This window comes from Rhinopithecus bieti, unplaced genomic scaffold, assembly GCF_001698545.2.
Source record: "Rhinopithecus bieti isolate Rb0 unplaced genomic scaffold, ASM169854v2 scaffold_3858, whole genome shotgun sequence".
NCBI lineage: Eukaryota > Metazoa > Chordata > Mammalia > Primates > Cercopithecidae > Rhinopithecus > Rhinopithecus bieti.
This window is the reverse complement of record NW_016804227.1, coordinates 2,047,833-2,066,019: the sequence shown is the minus strand read 5'-3', so window position 1 is coordinate 2,066,019 and position 18,187 is coordinate 2,047,833. Positions and strand designations below refer to the sequence as shown.

The following is an 18,187-nucleotide window of genomic DNA, read 5'->3' as shown; positions in this document are numbered from 1 at the left end:
TAATTTTAATTTATAAATTATATTTATATTTATAAATAGTTTTAAAAATTAAATGCCAATGTTGTTTCCTGCTTTTTAAAACCTGGATAGTATTCCATTGTATATATATACATTTAGAAGAAACTTTTAGGTTCTAAAGTTCACTATGTTCAAAAAGCCCATATAGTACCATTATATAAGTAAAAAATAAATTAAGAATAATATTTGTTTTTACTTAAATTAAGTAAATTATTTTAAGTACATGTATACTTTAAAAATAAGCATATTATTTGTTTCTCTATAACATTAGATTTGTTATAAAATGGATCTACTGCTTTTAGAAGTGAATTATTACTGATAAATAACCATTAAATACAATATGACTTATTCATAATAAAAATGCTTGTCTATTTAAACTAAGACTGTAAACAAACAGAAGAAAATATGAACTACAATAAGAAATGTCGGATTTAAAAGAAAAAAAAGACATGTCAGGTTTAGACAGTGTACATTAATGCCAAATTATATTTTCAATTTACTCCTGTGGATTCTTATAGAAATTAAAAGCAACATTTTACTGAAAATCACAAGTTATTTTACACATGGTTGTAACATGTTGTATTAACAGTCTACTAATATCTTTTCCCTTTCATAAGTTGAAAGGAATGATATATGTTGACTCCCATTAGAACAAAATACTTTTATTTCATCTGTTGGTTAATCGTCATGATTTACTAATTTTGTTACAACAAAGATACTTTATTGGCATTAGCCAGAAGATGTGCATTTGTTTAATAAATATACAAAGAAACCATCTCCGGACTCTACTCAAAGTTTTAATAGATGTGCAAAAATGTGTCACGAAAACAAAAGTATAATACTAGAGTGAAAATTGTGTCTCCTTAGGTGTGGTAACTTGTGTAGTGCATGACCTGAACAACTGCATGAGGCCACGATGAGTTTAGCCTACGTTTAGTGAAACTTCTATGAGTCAGGCATTTTGCTAGATGCCAGAAATGCAAACATGAAATAGGTGTAGTTCTGATCTTCAAAGTATCCATACAGAACAGTTAGTTTTAATGGTTTTTCAAATTAATTTCATTCACTTATTCATTCAACAAGTAATTATTAAGTATCTTTCAGGGGTACTAGGTTATGACCTAATATTGGGGAATAAAACATATTTTTCTTACCTAAATATACTTTTAAAATTACTTTATGTATTACATATGCTTCTACTTTGAGGGTGATATCTATGTTCCCTTACTTAAATCTTTAATTATATTCAATTTTCCAGGCAGTTAAGTTTTGTTGCAATATACCATAATAGAATAATCAGCAAATCGCTTTTTCAGTAGTTTAAAAAATTAAATGCCAATTTAATGGATTATAGCCATTCAAGTTTGTTTGTTTGTTTTTGTCCTTTGGCATAGGTCTTGTCATAATGCTTGATAAAGCATGATTATGGAAAGGGTTAGAAAAGTGACATCATATGATGCTAACTCTTTGAACCATCATGCCATAAGAAGTAGTCTAGACAACTTCTCTGCCACCTAAAAGAGAGAATCCCAAGAGATCATCACTTAAAACAAGAATCACAAACCCTTTATTAGAAACAGAGTTCAGGGCTGGAAGTGGTGGTTCACACATGTAATCCCAGGAGTTTGGGAGGCCAAGACAGGCAGATGACCTGAGGTCAGGAGTTCGAGACCAGCCTGGCCAACATGATAAAACCCCATCTCTACTAAAAATACAAAAATTAGCTGGCATGGTAGTGCCTTTCTGCAATCCCAGCTACTCAGGAGGCTGAGGCAGGAGAATCACTTGAACCCGGGAGGCAGAGGTTGCAGTGAGCCGAGATCTCGCCATTGCACTCCAGCTTGGGCGACAAAAGCAAGACTCCTTCTCAAAAAAAAAAAAGGTACAGTTTTGCTTACATGATATGAACAAACATTTATCCCACTGTGGGAGGGACAACTGATGACACACTCTGGAAGCTTGAACATGTTGATATGAGTTGCATCTCCAGATGGTCCCACTCTGGCACATGTCTCCACTTTCTCAGAGGTTCCTCTTCAACTTAATTCATTGAGTGTAACCTCCAAGTCGTTCAGAATATATGAATTCTTAACATAGGACTTTTTCATTTGTTCTTTCCAAAAGAGACAGAAATGCCCATGTTTGCAGGATTCAGTCAAAGGATAGATAAAACGGCTAGGACTAAATGAATTTATGAACATCTTCCTGAGAAGAAGAATAGGGAGAATAAGTAAGTACTTTGGTCTCTCTTGCACATCTCTCCCCTGGTATCTTGAAAGTTTTTGCAAGGGTCGTTATCTCTTACCTGTTTTCTATCATCTGCTATTTTGTACAATACAGTGCCTCTAAACCTTACAATGGATGCTTTGTGCTATACTCAGTGGTGTCTACCAACATTCCCTCCTTGGACTTAAGGATTAAAGAGCAAAATAAGTATGCTCTCTGACCCTACTGGAATAAACTCAGAAACATCACGCTATTTAAATTTGTCATTATCCAATTGTGACACCAATTCTGTTCATGATGACATTTTCTGTTAGTTTGATAGGGTCAGGTTAGGATTATGATAACTGTAATTCACTTTTAGGTATCAAATTTTCATAAATCACATCCTCCCTTGCATATGATGATGTGCCACGTGAGACATTTTAATGCATTAGTTGCCTAACAAGAGTATAATGAATATTCACTCTGAATATTGTTCAAGTATGTTCCAAGGGTTACTTTGTAGCAACGCCTCAGAACATTATATTCTTAATGTTGTTATATATTTGTCTATTGTTTAATTGAATTCCTTATACTTTTTAGTAATGGATGAGAATTCTGAAGAATAGTCTTTAAGCTGGCAAAATTTTATGATTATTTTATTATCTTTTAAATAAGAGAGTGGGGAGAGACGGAACTAGTATTTATTCAGTGTTTTACTCCAGGTTAGACACCATGTTATGTGCTAAGCATATCTTCTCTGCATAATTATAATCACTCTACAAGGTTGCCATGCTGTTCAGAGAGATTAATTGGCCCAAGATTCTACAGTTAAAAAAATGGTTAAACCATAATTTAACTCCAAGCCTGCCTGGCTCCCAAACCCATTCTCTTTCCTCTCCCCATGGTATTTGTACAGCAATAGTATCAAAATGTGGGATCCAATAAGATCCACTTGAATAAGTCAGATTTAGTTATGTTTTCACTCCAGTTGAAATTTATTTCTGAGAAGATTGATTAGGCCTAGAGTTTGTTCTAGTTGAAGTGATAATACTTGTTTTCCTCATCCAGTGTTTGAAGGCAGATCTCAGTTAACCATGGCCTCGGGACCATAGGTGAGTTGATTGGCTTCTTTATCTTCATGAAATTGACATAAGCAATACCTACTCTGGCAAGTCTGTTCTTCTAGAAATTACAATACATATTTTGCAACACAATGTACAATGCAAATATACTATGCATATGGACTATGTTATACTAATTCAGCATCTATTTAGAGAGTGTTTCTAATTGGTTTCTCTACTTAGGAAAATAAGTCGAGGGTAAGGAGTCTTACTGTGAATTTAAATCAAATTAATTGTAGCCTTTTATATCAGCTATACCTAATAAAATGTTATTTTCTTGAATTAATTACTGCAGTAATCATGAAATCTCCCTGGTACCTCTCAGTTCTAAAACTTTTGTATATATATATATATTTATATATATATAACCTAAATTTATATATAAATATGTTCATAATTTATATATAAACATATTATATTAGTAAGTATATTATAAAGGCATAATCTAATATATATTAGTAATTATATATAGAGAAAGAGAACTCTATGTATATAAAGAGAGATAACTTTTTCTCTATCTTCATTACTGGTTCTATACTTCGAATGAACAAAATCTTAGAAATATTGCTTATCTTGTAAGATGAATTTAAATTATCTTCCCCAGACCAATATTACAAAGGAATTTCCCTATACTTCCTAAATATATTCATTAAGAGTATGGTAAAAATTCTTCATCCAAATCCCAGAATGCAAGCTCTGCTAAAAATAATTTCAGAAGCAATAGCTCTTGATAACCACATTCTAGAGCTCCCCAACCTCAGGAATTTTTGTTTCATAGTTATTTTATACCCATTTTATATTTCCTGCATAATTTTAAGCTGTTTGAGATCAGGAGTCATATTTGTAGATTTCCTGGAGTACCTGGAATAATGTACAGCACATAAAAGGCATTAAAATGCAATATTACAATAATGTAATCTGCATAATATGCCTAGCAATAGTATTTTTGAATTTCTAAATGTATGGCATACATTTATATTCCCTATTGATGTTCATGATGTGTAAGTTCAATTAAGTTATGTTGAAGAACTATAAACAGAAAAGAAGAACACAGTGTGTTCTCTGATATTTTTTAATTGTAAGCTTATACAGGGAATTGTAGACCATAATTTCTCATTTTTTAACCCATGCCCATGTATCCTTAAATATATATTTCAAACCATATAGAGAGAGAAGTATCAGATTTTAATAATTTATCTATTTTTGCACCTCTCTCTCTTCTAGCTCTGTCCAGTAATCTACAGCTGTCAGGTAGTAGTAATAAGCATATGACAATTTATAGTTATAAAATTAAGCTATTAATATTTATTACAATAAGTGTTTATAAATAAATAATTGTAAAATAATATACATGACTTTAATTATAAATGTCTATGAAAAAAGTTTCTGATATGTATTGTCATAGACTTTATTATTCTTACCTTTTTCTTTCACTTCCTTGGCTTAAGCTCATACCTAATTGGTTTGTCCTGTCACACTTCTGTCTCTACCACTCCTTCCTTCCTCTTTCTCACTTGCCTCTCTTTCTCCTCTCCTTCTCTCTCTCTTCTTTTTCTTTGATAATTATTATAAGTGAAATGTCCACCTCACAGAATCCGTTTATTCAATGTCTCTCTCAGTTCATCTCCTCTTTTCATCTCCATTGTCAGTGTATTTATTTACAGCTTTCTACTTAGTAGCTATGTGTAAGTGCAGACAGTCTCCCATTGCCCCCACAGCGTGTGTGTGTGCTTATTTTTTTTTTTTTTTCTTTTTTCTGGGAAGGACCGGAACTTGCACAATCATTTTTCTTTAGTTTTTTAAACAAATCAAAGCAACCTGTACCATTTATAATTTCACTTATCTAAATGACTTCCTACCACTAATTAAATTTAACTATTTTTTTCTACAAGAGATCATTTGGATGGCATGAACCTGGCATTTCAATATATAATGAATTAGATTCATTTCCAAAAACTAATAGTACTCTAAATGGCAACCTAATGAATACCCTATTCTATGTATAGTCATAAAACAGGGGGAAGGAATGTAATCTTTTGTAGATTGTGTACATTTAATCTCATTTGATCTATACCCTAGCCTTATAAAAAGGAGTTAGTAATAGACAGAACATGGAATTGATCTCAAATATGTCTGACCCCAAACCTGTACTCTTTGAATTAGATCACAGAGCAAAGATGAATATTATTATTTGGCCCAATTTGATACTCATTATTCTTAATATTTTTCCAGAATATACCAAAACTAAGTTTAACAAATTAATAACTACCTCTCAGCCATATAGGAAAGTAAGGTATTTGAAATCTGTCAGTTGAGTTATGTAACAACTTGAAATTTAAATTTCATATACTTTTTTTAAATTTTAGATTCAGAGGATACGTGTGCGTGTTTATTACATGCATATATTGTGTAAAGGTGGAGATTGGGTTTCTAGTGTACTCATCACTCGTAGAGTGAAAATTACCCAATAGGTAATTTTTCAACCCTGAGCCTTGTCTTATACTCCCCCCATTGTAATCGCAAGTGTCTATTATTTCCATTTTTGTGTCCATGTGTACCTGTTCAGCTCCCAGTGATAAGTGAGAACATGTGATAGTTGATTTTCTGTTTCCAAGTTAGTTCACTTAGGATAATGGGCTCTAGCTCCATCTACATTGCTGCAAAGGATATGATTTAATTCTTTTTTATGGCTTCATACTATTCCATTATATATATTTTTATGTATTATGTATTATATATATCATGGAATGTGTGTATATATGCACATACACACATTATATATATACACACTATATATATACACACTATATATACAATATGTATACAATAAATGTTATTGTGTATATATACAAAAATGTTATATATGCGTGTGTGTGTGTGTGTGTGTGTATATATATGAAACATTTTCTTTATCAAATCAACCACTCATGGACACTTACATTGGTTCTATGACTTTGCTACTGTGAATAGTGCGATGATAAGCATATACGTGCAGGTGTCTTATTTATAGTTTCATATGCTTTATTTTTTACTGCAGTAAATGAAAAATATAGCCCCATCAAATCAGAAAATTGAATCTTGCTTGGGGACAATAATTAAAATTCTTCTTATATCATCAAAGTCCAGGGCTTTCTTCAAATGTAAACTTTTGTTTTTTAAAAAAGTGTGTCCTTGCCATTTTTACATACCATCCCTTATCCCCATAATTACATATCACCCTTAAAATATGGCAAGACTCTCAGAAAAAACATGGACATTCTTAGTAGCGTCTGTAAAATAATTTATTTTTAGATGTAATAATTAACAGCAGTACATCTATAATATTAAAATTTACAAATCGTTGTTAGAACTAAACAATTCATAGGTAACCAATAAGGGAGGAAATGAATTTGAAAGCAACCAAGAAAAACAGCTATAAGAACATGGAGATATACTTCATATTCAATAAGGTGGAAAAATTATTCAAAAAAACATGATAAATATAAAGGGTGAGTATGTTATAATATACATGTGCACATATTAAATGTTTGAAATCACAAATTATGATTTATTTTCTCGATTCAACAGTTACCATAGAATCATAAGAAGGAAGAGAATCTTGATTTTTCCATTAGAGTATACCATGTTAGATCTGGCAGATGACCTTTCACTTTTTATAGTGCTCAAAAAAATGGTACACTTCCCTTTGCCTTTTGGAGACATCACTGACTTTGGTATTCAGGGTCGTAAAATCATGATATACAAATTCTTCCCCATTAAAACTCAATTATCCTATTTACTTGATTTTTGGTCCCTTTCTTCATTTTCCTTATTTAGATATTAATCTCTACTAAACAACCATTACTCTATTTAAAAAATTTAAGTCTAAAGCTTGAATAATCACAGCTCTATTAATATTGGATATTAGGACCTCCCCTCAGTTTTTACTCCTATGTCATATCAAAAATATTAGTATCTTCTTCAAGGGAAATGGGAAAATTATGTGAGTTTTAAAAGGGGTTTATATTTCTTTCTTAAGTTAGTGTTCAGAATGCCCCATAATTCTGTACTCATATACACATTTCTCCTGTACAATTTAAAATCTGTTTTTTAAGATTAATTTTTTTAATGAGTCTTCTTAGAATATCTTTCTTTGGAGTTTAGGAGTTAAATCCTTTCATTAAATGTTTAAAAAGAATATGTATTCTGATGTCTTGGGATAGAACGTTCTATAAATGGCAATTAGGTCAAGATGGATGAGAATATTGTTCATGTCTTCTAAATCCTTACTGATTTAAGGCTACAGTTTTTAAAGACTGATAGGAAGGGACTCGATGCCAGAATCCTGAGGGATAAAGTAAGGTTAAAAAAGTGTGTAGAAAGACAGTATAGATCAGTGCTCCTCAAACTTTAATGTGCATATGATTCACCTGGGGAATTTATTAAAATTCATATTCTGCATTTTATATCAGAGATATAAAAAGAATCCTGTTTGGGCATAGAAGTTGTTTTCACATGCCTCTGAGGTACTTGCTTCTATACTAGCACAATGGCAGGCTTTGCTGGTTGTCCATCCCATCCCCATTCTTCTCTTTTTCCTAACAGCAATCCTTTTTTTATTTGAAATGGGAAAATGTCACTATAAAAGGAAAAAAATCCTTCACCTTCTTAGCCTCCCTTGTAGTTAGGGTGACCATATGGCGAAGATCTGGCCGATGGCATTCAAGCAGTATATTTTGCCAGTATAGTCTGTTGGTTATAGTTGGAAAAGCATTTATTTCTCCCATGTGATAATCTCACTTTCCTATTTCATCTTTCTTTATTCTCTCTAATTAGATGGAAATATGAGTCATGAGATGTCACAGACAAATTATTAGAACAAAGGATGGCAAACAGAAAATAGTGGCCTGGGTACTGGGTCACTTCTTTGAGTAGTTGCCCCAGTCTGAACTGCCTTCCTTTTCACTTTTCTATTCTTTTTTCTTGAGATAAATGAACTTCTGCCTGTTAAAGCCACTGGCAGTCAGAGTTTCCAGTGCTTATAGCCAAATACCATTCTAACTGATGATAATCATAACTTCCTTTCATATGACACTTTATGGTTTCTAAAGTACTTTCCATACATTGTCTCATTTAATCTTCACAACAACCCAGGGAGAAGTCTGGGCATTTGTCTAATTTTTTACAGGTTAAAAATTTGAACGTTTATGAGCTTAAATTATTTGTACATTTAAGTGACACAGCCAAGATTAAAATCCAGTCTCCTGTTTGAAGAGTAAGCCCACATTCCATCTCTAAGAGTCCCCTACCTTCCATATATCATGTAATCAGAGAAGCAGAAATGATAAAAGGTGAGCAAGGAATAATCGAAAACCTAGATAAAACAGTATTCACACATGAAGGCATCAGAACTTGAGTCACCAGTGAAATGGATCCATTAAGAAGCTATCCTGGACCTTAATCTAGGAGTGCAGATGCCCTTCTCTCCAGCCAAGAGACCTCATTTAAAGACTTCTCTATCCTCACCCCAGAAAAATCCAGAGGTTTGCAAAAATATTCCTTAGTGGGTTTTCAATTCACAGCCTTATGCATGAAGAAAGGCACTGGCTGATGCATGAAATACCACTACCAGTAGGCTTTGCTTGTTTAATGAAACAAACCCATCAGGAGCCCGAAGATAATTCACCATATTGGTGGAGTGATGGCAACAAAGGCTAACTGTCTAACACCCCATAACAGTGGCAGGGCTGAAAATGCTAGAGGCCCATTAAGAGGGTTTGCTGACAGCCAGCTGTACTTGAAGACTATCTGCAAAATGTGAGCTGGCGAAATTTCAGCAATGCCCCCAGAATCAGAAACCCTGAGACAGAGTCCTAAGGATAGAAAAGTCTTATTTGCGGAAGAAGGACCTAGAAAGTCTTTGTGTCCTGAAGAAGTTTGTGACCACGAAATTTCATCAATATAAATGTGTTTTGAAGAAGAGACAGACATCACTGTACAAGGGGTAAGCTTTTAGATGTCACTGATTACTTCATACTGCTATCAGAGTCAAAGAAAAACCCAACTGGACCCATGCTTTTCCTTTAAAGCCATTGACTCAAGAAGACTGATATATGACTCCCACAAAGAACTTGAAATTAGCTCCCTAGAGAATCTTTTATTTCCTAGAATATCTGAGTTTGCTAGAGTATCTAATGCACTCAACTTATTAGGTGAGTGCAAAAGTAATTGCGGTTTTTGCATTGTTGGAATTTGCCGTTTGATATTGGAATACATTCTGAAATGTTGTTGTTATACATCATTTTAGTGAGCTTTTCTCGCTTTATGTTTGTTTGCTAATGACTTATTACTTGTTGTTTATTTTATGTGTATTTTAGACTATGGAAATGATGTTAGACAAAAAGCAAATCGAGTGATTTTCTTATTCGAATTCAAAATGGGTTATAATGCAGCGGAGATAATTCGCAACATCAACAATGCATTTGGCCAGGAACTGCTAATAAACATGCAGTGCAGTGATGGTTCAAGAAATGTTGCAAAGGAGACGAGAGAGCCTTGAAGATGAGGAGCACAGTGGCTGGCCATTGGAAGTTGACTGCAACCAACTGAGAGCAATCATCGAAGCTGATCCTCTTACAACTAGCTAAGAAGTTGCCGAATAACTCAATGTCAACCATTCTAGGGTCATTCTGCATTTGAAGCAAATTGGAAAAGTGAAAAAGCTCAATAAGTGGGTGCCTCATGAGCTGAGCGGAAGTAAAAAAAAAAAAATTGTCGTTTTGAAGTGTCCTCTTATTCCATGCAGCAACAACGAACCATTTTTCGTTTGGATTGCGATGTGCAATGAAAAGTGGATTTTGTATGACAGCTGGCGATGACCAGCTCAGTAGCTGAGCTGAGAGGAAGCTCCAAAGCACTTCCTAAAACCAAACTTGCACCAAAAAGGTCATGGTCACTGGTGGTCTGCTGCCATTCTGATCCACTATAGCTTTCTGAATCCTGGCTAAACCATTACATCTGAAAACTATGCTCAGCAAATTGATGAGATGAACCAAAAACTGCAACTCCTGCAGCCGGCATTGGTCAACAGAAAGGGCTTAATTCTCCACGACATTGCCCAACTAAATGTCACACAACCAATGCTTCAAAAGTTGAACGATACCACTGCACTCCAGCCTGGGCGACAGAGTGAGACTCCATCTCAAAAAAAAAAAAAAAAAAAAAAAAAAAAGTTGAACGAATTGGGCTACGAAGTTTTGCCTCACCGCCGTACTCACCTGCCCTCTTGCCAGTTGACTACCACTTCTTCAAGCATCTGGAGAACTTGCAGGGAAATGTTTCCACAAACAACAGGAGGCAGAAAATACTTTCCAAGAGTTTGTCAAATCCTGAAGCAAGGATTTTTACACTACAGTAATAAACTTATTTCTCATTGGTAAAAATGTGTTGATTGTAGTGGTTCCTATTTTGATTAATAAAGATGTGTTTGAGCCTAGTTATAATGATTTAAAATTCATGGTCCAAAACTGCAATTACTTTTGCACCAACCTAAGAAAAAGAGATATTCTAACAAGCTTGCTACTAAGCAAGTAGATTGCTTTGCTGTCATATTCATACTATTTAATTTCTTAATTCATCCTATTGTAATTTTGATAATTGCTTTGCTTTGTATATTGCTATTGCTCAAATAAAAATAGATATGGCAAATGGCATTATATAGAAAGTTATGTTATTATAAACTAGTAACGAAATGGGAAAATTGTAAAGGTAAAATGGTGAGATTTTCTTTGAGGAGAAAGGCTGTCTACCTTCCTCTTATTAGGGTGTCTGTTTGAAAACATAATAGGCCCAATAGGAGACATGACCTTTTGATTTTACAATGCAAGGTATGGACCTTCTGGCCTTTGGAGGAATAATCACATTCCTCCAAAATGAACTCTTAAGAGGTGTACAGGAGAGTATCACGAGGTGCATCTATTTGTCTCCTGAGAAATTAAGAGAAGATTCAATTGTTCTTTCTTCTGCCTTATTGTATAAATTTGTTTGGAATTCTGTCCAGACTTGTGGACACCTTTGTGCTATCTTTTTATGCACGTAGAACTGTAATTATCACTAGTAAAGAGTTTCCCCTCTCTCTTTAAATGTCTCATTTGAGCCTACTTATTTAACCTACCCCAATACAGTCATTAGGGATTTATTTTACAAAAGATCAAATAAATCTGAGATTCTAGCCCTTGTTTAGAATCAGTATGCATATTTTCTTAATTGTGAAACTTATACCCTAAACAAATTTCAGAATTCTTAATCAGTATTATGTGCGAGAAAAGCAAAAACAAAAACAAAAGAAACTGCCAATGTATATATTTCAAGACATCCCCAGAATTCTGTTATTAAATAGCATTGATGTGGCAGTCAGCCACAATGTATAAGCTGTCCTAAATTACTGCCTCCTCTGTGTTTAGGGAGTCTGCTCTTGGTCTTACAAGTCCAAAAGCAGAATATCACAAATTCACATAGAAGTGATCAGGATCTAGAGACTTGATCTATGCCATGCAGATTCACAGGGCATTTGTTTATAAAATTTGTGCTAGAAGATTACTTGTGAACTAGGGACAAACCCTTAATTATGAATAGGGAAACCCAGAAGATAAAGTTGCATTCAAAGTCTGCTTGATGGAAACAGAAACATCAAAAGGTAGCCTTACAGGGAAAAAGTTAAGGTGTTACCACAAATGTATACATGAAATGACCAATAATTTTATTTTATATTTCAAATAACTAGAATTGTACAGAGTTTAATTTTACAGCTTTAGGGCAAGGATAAACTCATTTTTATTTTTGCAGTAAAAGGTATAAATATTGAAAATTATGTAGGTTTAAAACTTAACTATGATACAGACACATTCTCAAATTAATGAATTTTACTGAGATTTTTATATCAAACTTACTGATATTTAATGCAAAATAATAAATCTTAAGATTCTTGGTTGTACATTATAAAATGCATGACAGAGCAATTTATTGACACAAAGGAACCATTTTGGCTCATGTAATTGAAAAGTCTAGGAGTCACATCTTCAGGCATTGCTGGATCCAGGTGCTGAAATGATGTCATCAGGCCCAAAATGTCTCTTTATTGCTTAATTCTGCTTTCCTGAGTTGGTATCACCTAGGAGACTCTCTCTACATGCTCCATGGCTGCTCCAGGCTCATACATACTTAGAATTAAGATTTTCTCCTCTTCTTTAATATAAAGGAAATTCAGCTAGATGATCTTTACCTTTAGTTCAAAATTCTGTAACATATAAATAACTCGAAATAACTGGTAACAGTTATTGAAACATCTCCTGATTCAGTAAAGATAATGGTTATTTACAATTGAGTATTTCATATTAAAAAGTTGATTAAAGGTTTATTCTTATAGTTATTTCAAATTTGCCCTTTGCATTTTTAGTACTTCTTTATGAGTGATACAAGCAAAACTACAACCTAGTACAAGTTGAAGTATCACAAATTTCAAGTCAATTGCTACCAAATTACAGAGATTTTAATATCATTTAGATACTAATATTATGTGAAAAGTGTTTGCTAATGGGAAACTTGGCCCATTTAATTGTCAATCAAGAGTCAAGATTTAGAAACCTCCTTTTTTACAAAAAACAAGTAAAAACTGGGATGGGAGAATAACATTAGCAATTGCAAACCTCAGTTCATTCCATTAAAATGTTGATTGCCTTGGGAATAGATTCTGTTACAGGAGAAAAAAAGTGTAAATTCAAACACTTAAGGAATAAACTACTATAAAGTACAATGTGCTTTATCAATTAATTAAATTTGAATTTCACGGAATGAAATATAAGTCAACAAATATGACAGTTTATGTTTATTATGGAAGAATCATTAATAATTTGATAAGTAAATGGCCCTGAATGGTTAGACATGTTCTCCGCATTTAAATAAATAGTATGAAAATATTAAAGTAATTTCAACTTGATAGAGACCACTTATTTTTAGTTTAGGTAGAGTTCCAACCTAATGGTAATAAGATTCCAGATCCTAAAGATGTCATGTGAATATTGCTCTGAAAAACCACAATTAAAGCTTTCTTAAAGATGCTATGTAGGGCTGAGAGGTTTTTCACTTGTACCAATGAGAGCTGCACCATTAACAGTCTTCAAGTTCAGCAAGTTCTGCCTCTAGAGAGCACCAGAACAGCCACTTATGATTTATTTCATGACTCTGAAACTATTACTCCCTCCAATGGCTGTACAAAGCCAATATAATGTGCACTTGGACACCTAATCCCTCATGGCTACTGCACAATGCTTAGGTTGTTTATATTTGGAAGTCAGAAAAACATGTTGCTTGCAAGGCATTAAGATGCATGGGGTCACTTAAAGCTATTGATTGTATTTTCATTATCTGTTGGCACTTAGGGAAGGCATTTCCAGATAATTGTCTTCAGTATGGCTGGTCATTAGTTCTCTAATCTGTAATTTAGACACTGCTGTCAAACTAAAACATCCAGTCCTTTGTTAAGCTCTGTTTTTTATCACTTGCCCTAAGCTATGAGCAAAATGCTTACAGTGACAATAACACATTTATTAAATTGCTGTATCAACCCATTCACCACTCAGTCCAGCCTAGTGTTGCTATTAAACTTTCTCTAGATGTCTATCCTATGGGCTCTCATATCACCCAATAGGTATCTTCACCATGTCAGTATTTACTTGCTAGGGAGGTGGCCTTACTCTACACTTGAAAATTTCTTAAAGCATGTCTTAAAGACTAGTATCTTGTAAGTCTTTGGTTACATCTAAGTTCCCAGCACTTAGCAGTGTCTGGCATTTGGTAACTCTCATTGTTTTTTGAACAGATTGTTGCAAAGTTAGTTGTTTTCCTTCCTTGGCACCAACCTTAAAGGTTAGAATCACCATTCCAAGATTTCCTTTCCATAAATTTATATACATCTTTTGAAACTGTACTGCCAGCCTTTATCATACCTGAAAATCTGACCTGAAAATGTGTCAGCTCAGTTTAATTACTGCAATCACCTCCTAACAATTTGCCTCCAGTTTCTCCTACAGGTTACCAATTCTGTTCAATGCATCCAAATTCATGTTCCTTTAACACGCCTTACATTTTTAATCCCCTGAAAGCAACCTGCTGCTCTAAGAATAAAGTATTAACTTTGCACTAGTATTGAAGGCCATCTTTTCCCTTCTCACTAATTTTCAATGAAAAATTTATGTAGATAGTGAGTTGGGGGTCCCCAAGATCATACTGAGGTTCAATGATACACTTGGAATCACAGGACTCAGAAAAGCTGCTATGCTCCCAGTTACAGTTTATTACAGTGAAAGGATATAGATTAAAATCAGTAAATGGAAAAGGTGTGCAGGGTGAAAATCAGGAGAAACCAGGCACAAACTTTAAGATGTCCTCTCCCAGTGGAGCTGCACAGACAGCACCTAATTCAGCAACGGTGTTTACCAACACATGCAAAGTATTGCTAATGAGCTCTCTTGAGCTCTCTTGAGCCTTGGTGTTCAGGGTTTTTATCAGGGTTCAGTCACATAAATATTCAGCTCCCTTATAACTGACCTTAGCTACTGAATTTCCAGTTTCCCAGAGCTTAAACTGTAACAGCAAGGCCCATGGTCACAGGCATACAAAAGCACTTGTAACAGGTAAGATATCCCAAGGACTCAAGAGGTTTTCTTCCAGGAACTGGTGAAACACAGGTCCTTTCTTTGCAATATAAAGGATTTGAGCCTTTACTGTACAGAGAGGTCAGTCTACTCCTTATTAGTCAACCACATCTTACTCCTTCCTGCCTTCCTGTCTGCCAATTTGAAGTTTTCCTAACATCTATGGAAATCCTTACTGTCCTTAGACTCCAGCACAAGTCATCCATTTCCATGAAGATTCTCCTCCAACCTCTCCCATATTGCTATGCATAGAGGCAAATGCACCTTTGTCATGCTTGGAAAACTTTTATACATTGCCTTCAAACACCACTTTACCGGGCAGGTCATCTCTGTTATTGTTGTCATGCAGTAAATACTCAGGAAATGAAGGATTACTAATGAGTTAAGGTTTATTCTTCTTTCTTTAATGTAGAATTTCATTTTGACCTAAAATTATCCTTCCTATCTTCATAGAATATTTGGTTTTAACATACAAAATTAGATATGCAAGCTTCCTATCCATTCTTCATTTCAGATCTCTGGCATATTCTTATTTCTCATTTATCTTTTCACACCAAAGAAATCTTAACCTTTTTATAATTTAATCACTTTGACTTTGGTTGCTCCTTTCTGTACTTTCTCTGCCTCGTGCTACTTTTAAAAATTTGATCAAATTTTAATTTTAAAAAATGTGATAAAACATCACATTACCTTGGCACAAGGGAAACATACTTTCATTTCCAATACATTTCTAAGTCTGTCCAGAATTTTCAGGGTTTTTTTTTTTTTTTTCATCAAAATTATCAGGGAATGCTATCCATTACTTCTTAGTACTTTTCCTAGGCCACAATAAATAATTTGGAGTCCCTCATTCAATATCAGGATAATTGTTAGCTATCATTAATATTGACAAATTAGTATGTTCTAGGGAGTGCTAATGCTTATCTTAATCTTGACAGTACAAGGAGGCAGGTACTCATTTTCATAGCAACTAAGACACAGGAAGATTAATATGCTAAACTCTACAAACTAAATCTGACTCCAGAGTGTGTGCCTTTCACTGCCATGCTACACTGGACTAGCCCAAGACCCTAATTAACAATTTCCTTTTAAAAACCATACCTCCTATTAGTGTGAACTGAAGTGTCTCTATAATTGGCAGAAGCACAATTACAATAAAGCTTATCCAAGTCATATTGAGACAGCTACTTTTTAAAATAAAATTTTAAATTTTAAAATAAAAAAATTCAACTTTTAACTATCATTGTGATCACTTTCAGGGCATTTGTTTTAAAATGTTAAATAAGCCATAGTGCAGCATTTTCTGGCAACTTGTATCAGTTAATGAGTTTTCTAGAGTATGATTTATTATAACCATCTTGATATGAGATGAAACATAAGATAGCTTGTGCATATTTTCATATATCAAACAGAAACCCATTAGTTTCCTGCCTATTTCCCACCCCAACACACACTACTTTTTAATACAAGACACAATGTATTGTGTCCCCCGGAGATGTCTCCCACCCACCCAGCCTCCTGGATTCTTTTTAGCATATTTCAAATGTAATAACAATTTGGTACCATAGTAATTATATGGCATTTGTGAAGCCAGTATATGCGGGTGAAAACAAAAACAAAAACTACGTAAAAGCAAACTATTTACAGTATAATTGAACATTATCCTAAAGAGAAGAAGGCATATCATATGGTTGAAAGGACATTGATGGGAATTTGATACTAGTTGTAGCAATGCTTGATCTGTGCCACTTCCAACAACTAATACTCTGTAAAATAAAAGGACTTTGGCTGGGCACGGTGGCTCATGTCTGTAATTCCAGCACTTTGGGAGGCCAAGGCGGACAGATCATGAGGTTAGATGGAGAGCATTCTGGCCAACATGGTGAAACCCCGTCTCTATTAAAATACAAAAAAATTAGCCGGGTGTGGTGGTACGCGCCTGTAGTCCCAGCTACTTGGGAGGCTAAGGCAGGGGAATCGCTTGAACCCAGGAGACAGAGGTTGCAGTGAGCCAAGATCGCGCCACTGCACTCCAGCCTGGCAACAGAGCAAGACTTGTCTCAAAAATGAATAAATAAAAATTAAAGGACTTTAAAAAAAGAAACACTAAAAGAAAAGAAGGAAATAAAAAGGCATAACAAAAAACTAATACAAAAATTGCGTTAAAAAAAAAACTTAATGCCAAAACCAAGAGATCTGAAAGATATCTGGCAGAACAATTCTCAGCTCCTTCATTCCACAAATGATGCCAGTAGGCAGCAGATGGATACTGTTAACTAATGAAAGAAATTCTCCTGGTGAAGTCCTATTTCGCCTTTATCCTTAGAATTATGCAACCTACAGACTCAGCAATCTTAAAAGAAAAAAAATAGATGGGGAAAATAATTGATTTGAATTATATTCATTTAAAAAAGACTATTTCTAGTTGTTTTGAATGAATCCAGAACCCATAAATTATATCCCAGAACACTGAAAGAATCTGATGAAATAACACGACCTTGGACAGTAAATTTGAGTCAAGATGATTTGGTTGAGATAGATACGGATAGGTAGAAGCTTCACAAGGTGAAGAATACTGTTCCCTGGCTTATGCACAGCTTTGAGTGCACTGCCTGGCATGTATTAATGGCTTAATAAATGTCCCTGACAAAATTCCAAAATCCATTTTTTTGAAGCTTGTGGACAGTAGAAAAGAAAGCAATGGCCACTAGGAGGCAGCATCGATTTACGAAGACTAAGCACTTCTCATAGTTTCCCAGTATACAGAGGAATGAAGATCACATCAAAGCATCTGACCAAATCTCACATCAATAATCCCTATAAACAGGATGAAGCATAAGTACGAGATATCTCACAATTAAATGAATTTGTCGCTAGTTTAATGGGAGCACTATGCTATTTAATGGGTATCAATCTAAATGGAGATAGCTTTACCTTGTCATTTTTTTCAGTATTACATGTAGACAGAAAGCAATTTTTATCAAATTTGCCCATGACTTAAAACTGAGATTCACAGCCCAAGTTTTTTTAAACCCAAAATAAGTAAAATTTAATTTAATAAAATTAAATCTATATGAGGCAATGACTATACAAGTACAGAATGGAGAGGTTCCTCTTTACATGTGAAAGACCTTTGAGTTTACACTTTCA

The 18,187-nt window shown here is 34.2% G+C and overlaps 1 long non-coding RNA gene across 1 annotated transcript in view; it reads left to right on the top strand.

Moving 5' to 3' along the window:
- Positions 1-2,148: 2,148 nt before the first annotated feature.
- Positions 2,149-18,187, top strand: part of LOC108526543 (uncharacterized) — a 27,415-nt gene continuing 11,376 nt past the window's right edge. Inside the window, exons 1-3 of the long non-coding RNA XR_001884551.1 lie at positions 2,149-2,248; positions 3,295-3,338; positions 4,572-4,598. This is a non-coding gene — a long non-coding RNA (uncharacterized LOC108526543). The remainder of the gene's footprint in view (positions 2,249-3,294; positions 3,339-4,571; positions 4,599-18,187) is intronic.